Source organism: Pelodiscus sinensis, chromosome 25 (assembly GCF_052426305.1).
Source record: "Pelodiscus sinensis isolate ZL-2025 chromosome 25, ASM5242630v1, whole genome shotgun sequence".
Lineage (NCBI taxonomy): Eukaryota > Metazoa > Chordata > Testudines > Trionychidae > Pelodiscus > Pelodiscus sinensis.
The window spans coordinates 7,010,284-7,028,179 of record NC_143076.1 but is presented as its reverse complement, the minus strand read 5'-3'; the positions used below and the strand labels follow the sequence as shown (position 1 = coordinate 7,028,179).

At 53.8% G+C, this 17,896-nt stretch overlaps 1 protein-coding gene and 1 long non-coding RNA gene across 4 annotated transcripts in view; one reads left to right on the top strand and one right to left on the bottom strand.

The window, feature by feature from the left end:
• Window positions 1–10,910, top strand: part of LOC142824449 (uncharacterized) — a 55,627-nt gene extending 44,717 nt beyond the window's left edge. For both annotated transcript variants that reach the window (XR_012899326.2, XR_016347843.1), the window contains exons 3-5: window positions 9,929–9,972; window positions 10,296–10,423; window positions 10,495–10,910. This is a non-coding gene — a long non-coding RNA (uncharacterized LOC142824449). The remainder of the gene's footprint in view (window positions 1–9,928; window positions 9,973–10,295; window positions 10,424–10,494) is intronic.
• The window catches only part of OPCML (opioid binding protein/cell adhesion molecule like), a 1,015,531-nt gene that overhangs the window by 10,440 nt on the left and 987,195 nt on the right, over window positions 1–17,896 (bottom strand). The gene's annotated exons all lie outside the window — the stretch shown is intronic.

Here is a 17,896-nt window from a genome sequence, read left to right as displayed (position 1 = left end):
ACTAGGTCCATTTCCTAGGCAGCGAGAGCTGAGAACGGGGGTCTGACTGGCATGTTGCCCTGCTTGCAGAGTTGCTGAGGCTTTGCATGCTCTGCTCGTGCCGCATCCCTGAGCGGAGAATGGGCGTGCCTCGGGAATGCCGCAAAGCACGGAGATCATGGCAGCGAATGCAGAATAGGCACCGCCAGGGCAGGCCCCAGCGTGGCAGGTGGGGACTTGAGAACAAGCAGACCTGGGGTGTCCAGATGGGCGAGTGAGACTTTCTGGAGCTCCTCTTCCACCACACTCCTGTTGCTTGGGCTAGGGAGCTGTAATTTCCTTCTCCGTCCGCTCCTCTGGAGGTCAGCTGCTGTCTGCCGGCTTCTCTGTATCCCCTGCCACTGAAAGCTGAAGTAGCATCATATCCGTGAATGATTGGTAGCATAAGAGACATGTAGCTTCCCAGTGCCCCATGCTTGGGAGTGCATCTCTCCTGTTGGCCAGCACCCGTTGGGAAATAGCTTTCGTCTGCCCCAAGAGTGGAGTAATAGCTTGGGCCCGTCGATGCGACATCTGATCCCCGACTCCACGCTGGCGCCCTGTTCGTGCCGGGTGGGTGCTTTGCATCAGTAAATCTGCTTCCTTGTGAGCCACCTCAAGTTCTGACAGAGGGGGATTGGGACATGCTTCATCAAAACAATATCTCTGGCCGGGGCAATAGCAGTCTGCCAATCGATCGTTATTGCTTGAGTTGTCTGCTTCTCGTGCTCGATTGCTTGGTTGAGATTGCCACCTGATTTGAGATGATGCCTTTTTATGGGATCAGAAACATCTCCCCCTTTGCAGCCTCCTGGGTACGCACTGAGTCATTTCTTGTGTGCCGTTCTCTCTGTCCGTGCACTTAACTTTCTGCAATTCCCATTGAGGCTACACTGTTCCCAAGGGGCTTGTTCCTGGCACTTGGTTTGCAACCACGGGCTTTGCGGTGGCTGCTTTGTGAGGAAGTGTTGCCGAAACCTGTGTTCTACAGATCGGTTTTGTCACAGCAGTTACAGCGGCTTTAAAACGTGCAGCTGGTTAATCCTTGGGCTGCTTCTCACAGTTCTTGTTGTGTGATTGCTCGATGGACATGCCAGCAAGCCCTCAAGGGCCTGCCGGTCGGGTATGCTGCTCCCCCACAAGCAACTAGGACAGGGTATGTAGCTGGTTTCTCCTCCTCCTGCAGTCTGGTTTCTGGTACTTTCACACAGCTCCACCTAGCATCATTCCCATGACCACACAGGAAGTAAATGGAATCATCTCTCAAATCGTCTCTCAAGCTCTTGGCTGCTAAGTATCCATTACATCATTTTCCTAGCTTATGGACAGTTTTTCCCCCTGGGGGTACCCTCAGCATCCATGTCCTGGTGGAGAAACTGGGTGTTCTTCCTTGAATCTGTGCTTCCACTGTTTTCCCTCTGTGCCTTCTCCACATCTTCATCTGTGTAACTGAGTTTTCCCCAAGGTTAATCTCTTCTCTTCTGGGAGAACGTCCTTGCTCATGGAACAGCCAACTTCCTTCATACGTCCGTGGGTTCTAACAGCGTGGTTACATCTAGATCATGGCCGATAACAGTAGCACCACGGATGTTGGCGTCCACAAGAATGTCACGAGGCCCCTTTCCTGCATCACTGCCTAGATGGCCTGTGAAATTCAATGCACAGTGCATGCCGTCCACCTCAAGGTGGCCCCTAGCGAAATTAGCTTTTGCTTTGCAACCGATTGCTTCTTCACAAATTACATATGCTCAGTCTTGGCCCTGAGAATGGACCCTGTCTTGAAAATATTTCCTCATTCTGTATGCTGTATTAATATCAGTTGCTGGTGCAGGAACCGCTGCACATAAAATATTCATAAAATCTAACATAGCAGCCAGAGAAATGTTTCTCAGATCGGCCCATTCTACAAATAATGACCCATTTTGATGTATTACATGGTACTAACAAACTCGTGCTGTCATGGCACTCCAGACTTTTGCTTTAACAGAAGGCAAAAAGCACAGGAAAATGCAAACATCACCTGGGGTGAAATGTGTCCCAAACCTTACAAAACAGTACACTATTGAGTAAATAGTTGTGTTAATTATTGTACGTAGCTTTCTACCAATTTGGGTCAAAATTAGACAATGTTTCTTTGAGTTATATCCCTTTTTGTGATTTTATTATTTTTTGTTATGTGAACTTTTTTCTAGCTGATGGGTTACAGTGACTCATTAATAAGTTTGCTTTTAGATTTGGCAGGTAGATGAAAAACTATCCCCATTTTGCCAGCTCGGGTATGAATCACTTAAAATCGAACCGCAGTGTTTCAGTGAGGGTTGAATGGAATGTTGTGTTCCCATCCCAAATCAATTTTTTCTGCTGATTTGCCTAAGCCCCCAAAATTTTGAAAATTGTTTATTTTTGGGCTACTCTAAAACAATCTTCCTACCTGCAGTTGCCAGTAAACCAAAATATCTATGATTTGCTCAACTCTACCCAAGAATTGTGATTCCTCCCTGCTGGTATTACTTAAACCATTCCGCCTCTATAGGCTAGCTGGAGAAAGCAGCCAGCACCACACAGGAGACAGAATTCACCTTGATGTCTTTTCATTTTAGGCAGCTCCGTAATTGGAACTAATGTTGCCCTGCTTAACCGTGCTCTCCCATTATGTTTTCAAATCAAGATCTCCAGCTCTAATTGGAAGAGAAACCCAATGCCGCTACCCGTAGTATGTTCCATACACAGACACAGAGCTCTGTGTAGACTCCATCTGCTCCCACGCACTCTGTGCACAGGTGTGTTTAATCTCTAAGGGAAACACAAAGAGCCGCATCAAAATATTGTTAAATGTAATTATAACGGGAGTGATTGATCTTGAAGCATTGATCAAATCAAAGGCTGAATGACTTTCAGCATGCTTCCTATGCCTGAGGCAGGGGGGAGAGGGAGAAAGGGGCCTCATTAAACTGTGTGAAGCGAGTTGAGATTGTCTGACGGAAGGCACTGTAGGAGAGCTGCCCCTATGGTCATGGGCACTCCAGAAATGTCCAAATAGCCAGTCAGTCCTAAATGGCCTATTTACATGAATGTGGATTCATTTCTGGAGGTCCTAACAAAAACAGCCTTCAGCTGCGTGATTGGGCAACAAAACGGCAAATGAAATTTAATGCGGATAAGTGTAAAGTAATGCACGTTGGAAAAAAGTAACGCCAACTATACGTACAGTATGATGGGGGCTAATTTGGCTACGACAAATCAGGAAAGAGATCTTGGAGTTATCGTGGACAATTCTCTGAAAACGTCCACACAGTGTGCAGCGGCGGTCAAAAAGGCAAATAGGATGTTAGGAATTATTAAGAAAGGGATAGAAAATAAGACCCAGAATATCTTACTGCCCTGTATAAAACTATGGTACGCCCACATCTTGAATACTGTGTACAGATGTGGTCTCCTCAAAAAAGATATTTTGGCCTTGGAAAGGGTTCAGAAAAGGGCAACTAAAATGATTAGGGGTTTGGAAGGTGGTCCCATATGAAGAGAGGCTAAAGCGACTGGGATTTTTCAGTTTAGAAAAGAGGAGACTAAAGGGTGAAATTATAAAGGTCTATAAAATCATGAGTGGTGTGGAGAGGGTGAATAAAGAAAAGTTATTTATTAGTTCTCATAATAGAAGAACTAGAGGACACCAAATGAAATTAATGGGTAACAGGTTTAAAACTAATAAGCAAAAGTTCTTCTTCACACAGCACGTAGTCAACCTGTGGAACTCCTTGCCAGAGGAGGCTGTGAAGGCTAGGACTATAAGGGTATGTCTACACTTCCACCCTAGTTCGAACTAAGGGGGCTAATGTAGTCATTCGAACTTGCAAATGAAGCCCGGGATTTAAATATCACGGGCTTCATTTGAATGTTCCCGGGCGCCGCCATTTTTAAATGCCCGGTAGTTCGAACTACCTGCCCGCGGCTACACGCGGCACGGGCTAGGTAGTTCAAATTAAAGCTCCCAATTCGAACTACCGTTACTCCTCCTGCAATGAGGAGGTGTGGCTAGTTCGAACTAGGGTGGCTAGTGTAGACATACCTTAACAGAGTTTAAGAGAAGCTAGATAATTTCATGGAGGTTAGGTCCATAAAAGGCTATTAGCCAGGGGATAGAAATGGTGTCCCTGGCCTCTGTTTGTCAGAGGCTGGAGAGGGATGGCAGGAGACAAATCGCTTGATCATTGTCTTCGGTCCACCCTCTCTGGGGCACCCGGTGCTGGCCACTGTCGGCAGACAGGCTACTGGGCTAGATGGACCTTTGGTCTGACCCAGTACGGCCGTTCTTATGTTCTAAGTTTTGCCTTGAAGGATCTTACCTGTCTCAGTGGGCAAAATTGCCAGTGACTTTCGCTAAGCAGTATCAGACCCTAAACCAGGGGTGGGGAACCTTTTTTGTTCAGGGGCCGCTGACCTACAGAAAAGTCAGTCGGGGACTGCACACAAGTGAGAAGCAAAGTGAGAAGCCCCCGACCGAGAGGAGAACGACCCTCTCCACATTCCCCTCGCACACCAGAGCCTGGGGGGGCCCAGGCTAATAGCTTTTGTGTGCTCCAGTCCTGTGGGTGGACGGCTGAGGGGCTGGAGCGCCAGCGCAGGATCCCCAATCCTGAGCCGCAGGGGCCATATCCAGGTAAGCGGGGGGCCACATGTGCCCCCCCCCAGGCCTGAGGTCCCCTACCTCTGCCCTAAACCAGCTACTCTGGGGAATTATATCGTGTAATAGAAAGACAGGTATGTAACATGATCTAGCGGATTGGACTCTGTAATAAGAGCCAGGTTCTATTCCTGGCTCTTGCTACTGACCTTGGGCAAACCACTGCCCTGTTCTTTGCCTCAGTTTCCCTACCTGCCCTTAGTCCCGATTGTCTATTCAAAATGTAAGCTCTTAGGGGCAGGGACTCTCTCTTATTGCATGTTTATACAGCATCTAGCACCACAGGGCCCTGATTTTATTAGCGTGGACTCCTGGGCACTGCTATAGCATGGACAGTAAAGACCACTAAACCAAAAGAGCCCTGCTCACAATGGATTGTCAGGAATAATCGGAACATGTGACCTGGCTTTCTGGTGCCTCTTGCCTGTGCTAGCACTGTAATGACTTGCTTGACGTGGGGCTAATATCAGCAATACCAAGCTACCTCACGAATGCGTGCGGTGACCCAGAATGCTAGGGTTGTCCAGTATCTAGAAAAGACCATACTGGGCAGAAGTAAAACGTAGCATTCCAGCACAGCACAGAGTAACATGGTCTGCCGCTGTGATCTTCCTGTACTTTATATTCTCTAGGGTCTCATGCTAAACCAGGAATGTGGGGTGTGAAGGACAAAAAAAAAAATCCACCCTGAAAAGGCAAAGGCACACTAAAGACTACGTGTACAGAGTAAAGAGAAAGCTGAGAAGGACATAAAGAAAAATAACTACAGAGGAAAAAAAGAAGGAGCCATGCGGGGAAAGGCCCATAAAGAAGACATAAAGCTGTTTGGGAATTTGTAAGGTCAATTTGTGTGTGTGCAGGGGGTGAGAAGAGGGATTAGTCAGCCAGACAGACAATTTTCAGTGGGAGATGAGTCTCTGAACAGGTTGACAAACGTGACTCTGCTCCATGCCGATTTCTGCTGGCAGCCATGCTGGAAGACAAACCTCCTAAGGGAGACCATTACTCTAGGAGAGCCTGAGTGGAACATGACTTTATGACTAGCGAAGGGCGAGTTTAATAACCAGCCGATGCTACAAGAGCGCTCCGCTCTCCGACAGCCACTTCACCTTGGATTTTTCTTGCATGCAGGGAAATCTAGGCAAGTCCGTTTTCCTTGAGTTATTGGGGGTAACTGCTCGCACCCCCATGGAGCGGTGGCTGGGCTGGGGAGGGTGGGGCAGATAAGCTTCCAGTCTTATCCTTCCTCCCTCCCTCTCTAATTTGGTGTAATTGATTGAAGTGTAATTGCACTGGGATGGGTTCCCTAGGGAAGTAGTGGAGTCTTCATCCCTAGAGGTGTTTAAGTCCCGGCTTGACAAAGCCCTGGCCGGGTTGATTTAGTTGGGATTGGTCCTGCCTAGAGCAGGGGGCTGGACTTGATGATCTTCTGAGGTCTTTTCCAGCTCTGTGATTCTAAGTCCTAGGGCAGCAGCTTGTGTGTATTTTGGGGTGCTCCTCTCAATTTTGTGGCACCCAAGGCATCACTGGAGTTCCTACTTGGCAGGATTTTTTTGATCTTTGAGTAGTTCATTGGCACCCTAGCGACTAACCCCAAACGCTCATGATTCTTTGTATTTGGGTTAGTCTCAAGGGTGCCACCGGAATGCTGGTTGTTTTTAAAGTTGCAGACTAACACAGCTCCCCGGCTGAGATTCCTTGATCTTAAAGGCACCTAAAGGACAAATTTCTCTGTATTAATTGAGTTGAGCAGGGACTGTTTGCGGGTGTTCACCAGCTACTCAAACCATAGTGGGAGATCTTTAGCCTCCTGTTAGAGAGAAAGGGGCAGCCTCTTGCATGGAGCTTGGGTGGTTTATAACCTGGCTCATGGTGGAATGAAATTGACCCCTTTGCATGACCCCTATGCTTTAAAGTAGACCTCGTATGGACTCTTCTGCACAGGGCTTCTCTGGGGCTCCGGCCAGAAATAGTGCGCGCCTGTGTCTCATAGCTGTGAGTGGGCAGGATATCCCAGAGCAAGGCTCCACCTTCTCAGATGAGCCCAAAATAAAGCATCTGGTTCAAACCCCTCTGAAGTCACCAGAGGTTCAGAATTGAATCCCCAAACTGAGTGCCATCTCTGTGGATCCACGGTCACATTTTCCAAATTTGTCCCTGGAGCTCAGCCTGAGTTCACAAGATTTTTCCCATGGGGGGACAAAAATCTTTTGAGATGTCCTAGAATCAGTTTAGACTCCCATTAGAGCAGCTTTTTTCAACGAGGTGCAGTGCAGTCAGAAATGACTGCAGCAAGAGAAAAGGGGACTTTTCACCTCCTTTAAAAGAAGAATTGTTAATGTCTAATTAAACACTTACTAGAATCTCAGAGGCTGTGATCTGAACTGAAAATAAACACACCGTGCACAGCCTAACCTCGTTAATTTTAAGACAAAGGAATAACAACCATTGGAATGGCAAAAAAATAAAAAGAACCAGCTAATTAGCTGGTGTCTCTCCGCTTGTTTCGGAACACAAACCTATTTTCTGCAGTGCAAAACCAGTCTAGCCAAATTGTTTCGTTTCCAACAGAACTTTTATTTTCCTTAATTTCAACAGAATGGATATTGTCTTTCCAGGCATCTACCAGACAATCTTTGTAGAGCAATTAAAATTATTTGGGAGGCAGGGGAGTGGAAAAGAACAATGGGTGCTTGTTTTTGATTTGTATTTTCAAATCACATGCAGTTGGTGCACGGTACAGTGAGAGCCTTGTAATGCTCTATCAGAAAAAGCTAATTCCAGTCGGATCATCACAATAAAGACAGAGACACTGCCAAGCTGCAAAACTCCAAGGCTCTGCTGACATTAGCAAACGTCGATTTGACGGCATCAGAACTCGGAACGCTAGGACTAATAACCAGATGGCAATGATTCGGGAAAGGAGGGGGGGGGCCACTCATCAGAAATGAAATGTGAAATGTCTGCATATTTTTCTAATATGTTGACATTTTGCAGGTTTCGGAAAATGTAACTGATTGCGCTGCTGTCAGCCAGAAAAAGGAAGAGACTGATTCACTCCACTCCTCCGTAACTAAATCGGAGATGTGAAAATGTATTTGGGAAGGAAATGGAAAGCTCTCCAGAGTTCTTGCTGCAGAGGGGAAAAGAAATCCCCTGGCAATAATTTGCTTAACCATTTCTGATTGGAACTATCCCCCTCCCCTTCGTCTCAGTTTGAGTTCAAGGCACTTTCAATATGACTCACCGATTTAGCAGCTGAAGCCAGTGCGCTGTTTGTGAGTGTGTGTTTAGAAAGGGGTTGTTTTGCCTCCGAGCCTTTAGAGTCGGGTCGGAATTCAGAGCACTCCCGAAATCCAGGGAGTAGCTGTGCTCACTGTAAAGGGGCACATGCAACCTGCTGGGTGGGGTTCACTGTGCCTGGCAGTGGCACTTAGACCACGCATGCGTTTCCTCGAACAGCCCTAGCTGAGAGCCAGCTGGCTTGTAGCTCAAAGCTGTAGAGGCTCTGGCTCCAGAGATTTCGGTTCTGCCTGTCGGTGCTACACAGAGTTGGCTTCATATCCCTTGACCTCCATTTGATGTTAGTTTGGCTCATGATAGAGCCCCAAGTCCTGGCATTTGCCTGGGGACCCCTGATTTTCTGTCGTTCGGAAATCAGGTTAATGCTGCGATTCGCACCAATCTCTACTTAGCACCAGAAAGTTAGAGGCTTAAAGAGATGAAAGAAGATCCTATTGGATAGTCCTTCCCCACCCCACACACCTCGTCGTCCTCCCTGAAATCCAAAGTGAATTGTAAGGAAGTTACTTCCTTTTGGGCCAACTGATTTAATTCCAAAACTTGCACCTAGAATCTGCCGCGTTGCTTTCCTGCAAAAAGGTGATGACAGGAACGGTGCCAGAGCCTGATACACACGTGTCGTTCCTGCCACGTCTGGGGCATGGCTCACTAGCGTTGGTTTTGGCTTTTAATTTGGAAAGAAAAGGAAGTCGGCCTGTGTTCTCCCCTGGGCTCTCCAGGTTCGGAACACCGCTAGTGCTGTGCTGTGCCTTTGTGAACGGTACAAACACAGCCCAAGCCACAGCAGCCAAAGAACCCCATACTGTACACCCGCTAACGTTGCTGTGTGCCAGGAGCCAACGCGAGCTCTTGGGTTTTAGTCTAGTCTTTTTCTTTCCTTCCACAAAGAGCTGGAGTTGAGTGGAGACACAATATGAATGGGCTAGAATTGACATTTCAACCTGTTTTTTTCCCCCTATGCTGGATCTCATGGAATTTCTATTTTTCTCCTCTGCTCAAGAATACTTCAGTTGATGCAGTAAGATGGGGCAGATATTGATTTATTTTATTACTTTTTTGGAGGGGGTGATTCCTTTTGGGTCAAGAGCTGGGGGTTCTGCTTTGTTTTCTCTCCCGCTGTGGCTGCTAGCTGCACTTGCTGCTTTTCAGATTACAGAGTAATGCTGCTGCTTGTTCCACTTGATCTTACTCACAGTTTGGAGCCGTCTTCATTCTGCTGCATCTTGTTTATTTTTACCCAATCTCATGTTCTCCCCAGCTCCTTTATCTTGGCTTCTGAAATCTGATTAGCTGCGGCTCAGTAACCTTCGCTATTGTTCCTGTCTGTCTCGCTCCTTTGTTCACAACTTTCTAGAGTCTAAATGTTCTGAAAATGCTGAGGAGAAGGGATTTTTTCCCCCCGTTTAAAAAGTAGCTTTGTAGCGGCCTGGCTTTATACACAGGGCTCTCTTGATCATGTGGTGTTATTTTCACCTGTGCCACATGGGTGGACAGTGCTACCCAATAAGGGTGTGTCTAGACTACTGAGTTTTGTCGACAAAAGTGGACTTTTGTCGACAAAACTATACCAGCGTCTACACTACCACTGAGTTCTGTCGACATAACGTCGACAGAACTCGGCAGTTTTGTCGACGCTGGTAAACCTCATTTTACGAGGCATAACGCCTTCTGTCGACAGAGTTCTGTCGACAGAAGGTGTTATTGCCTGTAGGGTTGCGTCTAGACTACGGGGTTCTGTCGACAAAGCAGCTTGCTCTGTCGATAGAACTCAATGTGTCTGAACGCTCTTTGTCGACAGAAGTTTTGTCGACAGATACTGTCGACAAAACTTCTGTCGACAAAATCCGGTAGTCTAGACGTACCCTAAGAGCCTTTGCAGTCCCTCCGCCTGGTGTGAATGGTCCTCTGTCTGCATTTCCTTCCCAGGCTGTTGGGGAGCCAGCAGGGACTAGCAGCCAGGAACCAAGCAGGTAAGCCATTGGAAAACCAGGGGCCAGAACCTTGCAAGATCTCTCAGGTGGCCAGGGATGAGGGATGGGAAGAAGAACCCTCCCAGCAGAGTCCTCCCTTAGGCCACTTCCTCCCCTTCTTCTATTTGGGGCATAGCCACAGTCTTCTGTGGACAGTTGCAGGAATTCAGAGCCTCAACCACCTTCCCAGCTAGTCAGGGAGAAAGGGAAGGGGAGGGGGCACAGGGTGAGGCTCCAAGCCCCACTGTTCCCCCCTGCAGATTGCTCTGCTTCAGCAGCCACTGTACGTCTGCCCTCCTGCAGCCACTCGTTCCTTCCCCCAGCCGCAGCTCCCGTTGCAGCAGATCCGGCAGAGGGACCATGCCCAGCGGCTGCTGATGGACGGGGCCAACCTGTCCGGGTGCTCGGGGTGGCAGGAGGGGCAGCTTCCCCCTTTAGGCTGCTCTGAGAGGTGAGTTCTGTCTCCCCTGCCCCCCCCCCCGTAAAAGGAAAATCAACCTAACAACTTGTTCCTTTGCAAAGCGGCCTCCTTTTCCACTCCCCAATGCCGGAGGCGGGCTGGTCCTGCTTTGCCCCTGCCTCTGGAGAAGAGGGCAAGGAAGGACTCCAGGTTCCTCGAGGGAAGAAAAGTGACAGTGCTTCATTTCGCCACAGCCCTGCCGGAGGGGACAGGCCGCCTGCACCTCTCTCTGACAAAAGTGGCTGATTCCTAATGTGCATTAAAAGTTATCCTGCTCCAAGTCAAGAACCCAGTGCTACTTCCATTGAGCGTGGCTGAAATACCTGCATTGTTGGGCCCAAGCACCCATCCTCCAGACAGCCTCACAAGACACCCCCACCCCAGGCGCTGACCCCCTGGCTGTTGCAGGGTTGGAGGGGAGGGGCAAAAGAGGGGTGGGGGAAGAGAGGGAAAAAGGATGGGCTATGCTGGGAGAAGGAGGAGAAAAAAGGCTTAAGGAAAGGGGTAGGAATGGGGTTAGAATGAGAATACACACGGCAGGGCACAGAGTTTGGGGGTAGCAGGTACACGGGGGGGGGGGGTTAAGAGCAGATGCCACACCAAAAGCCTTGAGAAACCTGAAACATACGACTGCCACACTGGCATGGTTGGAGGAAACCTAGCACATTCTCCGTGACACATCCCATACTGTTCCTGCCACACCCTCACCATGGCCCCTGCCATGCCCCCTGTAGTCTTGAGGAAACCTGGACGACACCCCCCCCATAGTCTTGAGGAAACCTGGACGACACCCCCCCCATAGTCTTGAGGAAACCTGGAAGACACACCCCTGATATGCCCCCACCATGCCCCCCCATAGTCCTGAGGAAACCTGGAAGACACACCCCTGACACGCCCCCGCCATACCCCCCATAGTCTAGAGGAAACCTGGAAGACACACCCCTGACACACCCCCAGTAGTCTTGAGGAAACCTGGACGACACACCCCTGACACGCCCCCCCCCCCATAGTCTCGAGGAAACCTGGAAGGCACACCCCTGACACGCCCCCGCCACGCCCCCAGTAGTCTTGAGGAAACCTGGAAGACACGCCCCCGCCACGCCCCCAGTAGTCTTGAGGAAACCTGGAAGACACACCCCTGACACGCCCCCGCCACGCCCCCAGTAGTCTTGAGGAAACCTGGAAGACACACCCCTGACACACCCCCGCCACGCCCCCATAGTTGCGAGGAAACCTGGAAGGCACACCCCTGCCACGCCCCTGCCACGCCCCCAGTAGTCTTGAGGAAACTTGGAAGACACACCCCTGACACGCCCCCGCCACGCCCCCATAGTCTCGAGGAAACCTGGAAGGCACACCCCTGACACACCCCCGCCACGCCCCCAGTAGTCTTGAGGAAACCTGGAAGGCACACCCCTGACACGCCCCCAGCAGTCTTGAGGAAGCCTGGAAGACACGCCCCCGCCACGCCCCCGGTAGTCTTGAGGAAACCTGGAAGACACACCCCTGACATGCCCCCACCACGCCCCCACAGTCGCGAGGAAACCTGGAAGGCACACCCCTGACACGCCCCCAGTAGTCCTGAGGAAACCTGGAAGACACACCCCTGACACGCCCCCGCCACGCCCCTGGTAGTCTTGAGGAAACCTAGAAGACACACCCCTGACACGCCCCCATAGTCGCGAGGAAACCTGGAAGGCACGCCCCCGACACGCCCCCAGTAGTCTTGAGGAAACCTGGAAGACACGCCCCTGGCAGTCTTGAGGAAACCTGGAAGACACACCCCCACCACACCCCCCGTAGTCTTGAGGAAACTTGGAAGACACACCCCTGACACGCCCCCGCCACACCCCCAGTAGTTTTGAGGAAACCTGGAAGACACACCCCTGACACGCCCCCGCCACACCCCCCATAGTCTTGAGGAAACCTGGAAGACACACCCCTGACACGCCCCCGCCACGCCCCCAGCAGTCTTGAGGAAACCTGGAAGACACACCCCTGACACGCCCCCGCCACGCCCCCATGGTCTTGAGGAAACCTGGAAGACACACCCCTGACACGCCCCCGCCACACCCCCCATAGTCTTGAGGAAACCTGGAAGACACACCCCTGACACGCCCCCGCCACGCCCCCAGCAGTCTTGAGGAAACCTGGAAGACACACCCCTGACACACCCCCGCCACGCCCCCATAGTCTTGAGGAAACCTGGAAGACACACCCCTGACACGCCCCCGCCACGCCCGCATGGTCTTGAGGAAACCTGGAAGACACAGCTCTGACACGCCCCCGACACGCCCCCAGTAGTCTTGAGGAAACCTGGAAGACACGCCCCCGCCACGCCCCTGGCAGTCTTGGGGAAACCTGGAAGACACACCCCCACCACACCCCCCGTAGTCTTGAGGAAACTTGGAAGACACACCCCTGACACGCCCCCGCCACACCCCCAGTAGTGTTGAGGAAACCTGGAAGACACACCCCTGACACGCCCCCGCCACACCCCCCATAGTCTTGAGGAAACCTGGAAGACACACCTCTGACACGCCCCTGCCACGCCCCCATGGTCTTGAGGAAACCTGGAAGACACACCTCTGACACGCCCCCGCCACGCCCCCATGGTCTTGAGGAAACCTGGAAGACACACCCCTGACGCGCCCCCGCCACGCCCCCAGTAGTCTTGAGGAAACCTGGAAGACACACCCCTGACACGCCCCCGCCACACCCCCAGTAGTCTTGAGGAAACCTGGAAGACACACCCCTGACACACCCCCGCCACACCCCCCATAGTCTTGAGGAAACCTGGAAGACACACCCCTGACACGCCCCCGCCACGCCCACAGCAGTCTTGAGGAAACCTGGAAGACACACCCCTGACACGCCCCCGCCACACCCCCAGTAGTCTTGAGGAAACCTGGAAGACACACCCCTGACACGCCCCCGCCACGCCCCCAGCAGTCTTGAGGAAACCTGGAAGACACACCCCAGACACACCCCCGCCACGCCCCCATAGTCTTGAGGAAACCTGCAAGACACACCCCTGACACGCCCCCGCCACACCCCCCGTAGTCTTGAGGAAACCTGGAAGACACACACCTGACACGCCCCCCCGCCACGCCCCCATAGCCTTGAGGAAACCTGGAAGACACACCCCTGACACGCCCCCGGCACGCCCCCATGGTCTTGAGGAAACCTGGAAGACACACACCTGACACGCCCCCGCCACGCCCCCATGGTCTTGAGGAAACCTGGAAGACACACCCCTGACACGCCCCCGCCACACCCTCCCGTAGTCTTGAGGAAACCTGGAAGACACACCCCTGACACGCCCCCACCACGCCCCCATAGTCTTGAGGAAACCTGGAAGACACACCCCTGACACGCCCCCGCCACGCCCCCATGGTCTTGAGGAAACCTGGAAGACACACCCCTGACACGCCCCCGCCACACCCTCCCGTAGTCTTGAGGAAACCTGGAAGGCACACCCCTGACACGCTCCCCGCCACGCCCCCATAGTCTTGAGGAAACCTGCAAGACACACCCCTGATACGCCCCCGCCATGCCCCCCCCCCATAGTCCTGAGGAAACCTGGAAGACACACCCCTGACACGCCCCCGCCACGCCCCCAGTAGTCTTGAGGAAACCTGGAAGGCACACCTATGACACGCCCCCGCCACACCCCCAGTAGTCTTGAGGAAACCTGGAAAACACACCCCTGACACGCCCCCGCCACGTCCTCATGGGCTTGAGAAAACCTGGAAGACACACCCCTGCCACGCCCCCATAGTCTTGAGGAAACCTGGGAGTCACGCCCGTGACACGCCCCCTCATAATCTTGGGGAAGCCTGGAAGACACACCCCTGACACGCCCCCCCACGCCCACCCCATAATCTTGAGGAAACTTGGAAGACACACCCCTGACACGCCCCCGCCACGCCCCCATAGGCTTGAGGAAACCTGGAAGACACGCCTCTGCCACGCCCCTATAGGCTTGAGGAAATCTGGAAGACACACCCCTGACACGCCCCCAGCAGTCTTGAGGAAACCTGGAAGACACACCCCCGCCACGCCCCCATAGTCTTGAGGAAACCTGGAAGACACACCCCTGACACACCCCCACCACGCCCCCATAGTCTTGAGGAAACCTGGAAGACACACCCCTGACACGACCCCGCCACGCCCCCATGGTCTTGAGGAAACCTGGAAGACACACCCCTGACACGCCGCCGCCACACCCTCCCGTAGTCTTGAGGAAACCTGGAAGACACACCCCTGACACGCCCCCGCCACACCCTCCCGTAGTCTTGAGGAAACCTGGAAGGCACACCCCTGACACGCTCCCCGCCACGCCCCCATAGTCTTGAGGAAACCTGCAAGACACACCCCTGATACGCCCCCGCCATGCCCCCCCCCCATAGTCCTGAGGAAACCTGGAAGACACACCCCTGACACGCCCCCGCCACGCCCCCAGTAGTCTTGAGGAAACCTGGAAGGCACACCTATGACACGCCCCCGCCACACCCCCAGTAGTCTTGAGGAAACCTGGAAAACACACCCCTGACACGCCCCCGCCACGTCCTCATGGGCTTGAGAAAACCTGGAAGACACACCCCTGCCACGCCCCCATAGTCTTGAGGAAACCTGGGAGTCACGCCCGTGACACGCCCCCTCATAATCTTGGGGAAGCCTGGAAGACACACCCCTGACACGCCCCCCCACGCCCACCCCATAATCTTGAGGAAACTTGGAAGACACACCCCTGACACGCCCCCGCCACGCCCCCATAGGCTTGAGGAAACCTGGAAGACACGCCTCTGCCACGCCCCTATAGGCTTGAGGAAATCTGGAAGACACACCCCTGACACGCCCCCAGCAGTCTTGAGGAAACCTGGAAGACACACCCCCGCCACGCCCCCATAGTCTTGAGGAAACCTGGAAGACACACCCCTGACACACCCCCACCACGCCCCCATAGTCTTGAGGAAACCTGGAAGACACACCCCTGACACGACCCCGCCACGCCCCCATGGTCTTGAGGAAACCTGGAAGACACACCCCTGACACGCCGCCGCCACACCCTCCCGTAGTCTTGAGGAAACCTGGAAGGCACACCCCTGACACGCTCCCCGCCACGCCCCCATAGTCTTGAGGAAACCTGCAAGACACACCCCTGATACGCCCCCGCCATGCCCCCCCCCATAGTCCTGAGGAAACCTGGAAGACACACCCCTGACACGCCCCCGCCACGCCCCCAGTAGTCTTGAGGAAACCTGGAAGACACACCCCTGACACGCCCCCGCCACGCCCCCAGCAGTCTTGAGGAAACCTGGAAGACACACCCCTGACACACCCCCGCCACGCCCCCATAGTCTTGAGGAAACCTGGAAGACACACCCCTGACACGCCCCCGCCACGCCCGCATGGTCTTGAGGAAACCTGGAAGACACAGCTCTGACACGCCCCCGACACGCCCCCAGTAGTCTTGAGGAAACCTGGAAGACACGCCCCCGCCACGCCCCTGGCAGTCTTGGGGAAACCTGGAAGACACACCCCCACCACACCCCCCGTAGTCTTGAGGAAACTTGGAAGACACACCCCTGACACGCCCCCGCCACACCCCCAGTAGTGTTGAGGAAACCTGGAAGACACACCCCTGACACGCCCCCGCCACACCCCCCATAGTCTTGAGGAAACCTGGAAGACACACACCTGACACGCCCCCCCGCCACGCCCCCATAGCCTTGAGGAAACCTGGAAGACACACCCCTGACACGCCCCCGGCACGCCCCCATGGTCTTGAGGAAACCTGGAAGACACACACCTGACACGCCCCCGCCACGCCCCCATGGTCTTGAGGAAACCTGGAAGACACACCCCTGACACGCCCCCGCCACACCCTCCCGTAGTCTTGAGGAAACCTGGAAGACACACCCCTGACACGCCCCCACCACGCCCCCATAGTCTTGAGGAAACCTGGAAGACACACCCCTGACACGCCCCCGCCACGCCCCCATGGTCTTGAGGAAACCTGGAAGACACACCCCTGACACGCCCCCGCCACACCCTCCCGTAGTCTTGAGGAAACCTGGAAGGCACACCCCTGACACGCTCCCCGCCACGCCCCCATAGTCTTGAGGAAACCTGCAAGACACACCCCTGATACGCCCCCGCCATGCCCCCCCCCCATAGTCCTGAGGAAACCTGGAAGACACACCCCTGACACGCCCCCGCCACGCCCCCAGTAGTCTTGAGGAAACCTGGAAGGCACACCTATGACACGCCCCCGCCACACCCCCAGTAGTCTTGAGGAAACCTGGAAAACACACCCCTGACACGCCCCCGCCACGTCCTCATGGGCTTGAGAAAACCTGGAAGACACACCCCTGCCACGCCCCCATAGTCTTGAGGAAACCTGGGAGTCACGCCCGTGACACGCCCCCTCATAATCTTGGGGAAGCCTGGAAGACACACCCCTGACACGCCCCCCCACGCCCACCCCATAATCTTGAGGAAACTTGGAAGACACACCCCTGACACGCCCCCGCCACGCCCCCATAGGCTTGAGGAAACCTGGAAGACACGCCTCTGCCACGCCCCTATAGGCTTGAGGAAATCTGGAAGACACACCCCTGACACGCCCCCAGCAGTCTTGAGGAAACCTGGAAGACACACCCCCGCCACGCCCCCATAGTCTTGAGGAAACCTGGAAGACACACCCCTGACACACCCCCACCACGCCCCCATAGTCTTGAGGAAACCTGGAAGACACACCCCTGACACGACCCCGCCACGCCCCCATGGTCTTGAGGAAACCTGGAAGACACACCCCTGACACGCCGCCGCCACACCCTCCCGTAGTCTTGAGGAAACCTGGAAGGCACACCCCTGACACGCTCCCCGCCACGCCCCCATAGTCTTGAGGAAACCTGCAAGACACACCCCTGATACGCCCCCGCCATGCCCCCCCCCCATAGTCCTGAGGAAACCTGGAAGACACACCCCTGACACGCCCCCGCCACGCCCCCAGTAGTCTTGAGGAAACCTGGAAGACACACCCCTGACACGCCCCCGCCACGCCCCCAGCAGTCTTGAGGAAACCTGGAAGACACACCCCTGACACACCCCCGCCACGCCCCCATAGTCTTGAGGAAACCTGGAAGACACACCCCTGACACGCCCCCGCCACGCCCGCATGGTCTTGAGGAAACCTGGAAGACACAGCTCTGACACGCCCCCGACACGCCCCCAGTAGTCTTGAGGAAACCTGGAAGACACGCCCCCGCCACGCCCCTGGCAGTCTTGGGGAAACCTGGAAGACACACCCCCACCACACCCCCCGTAGTCTTGAGGAAACTTGGAAGACACACCCCTGACACGCCCCCGCCACACCCCCAGTAGTGTTGAGGAAACCTGGAAGACACACCCCTGACACGCCCCCGCCACACCCCCCATAGTCTTGAGGAAACCTGG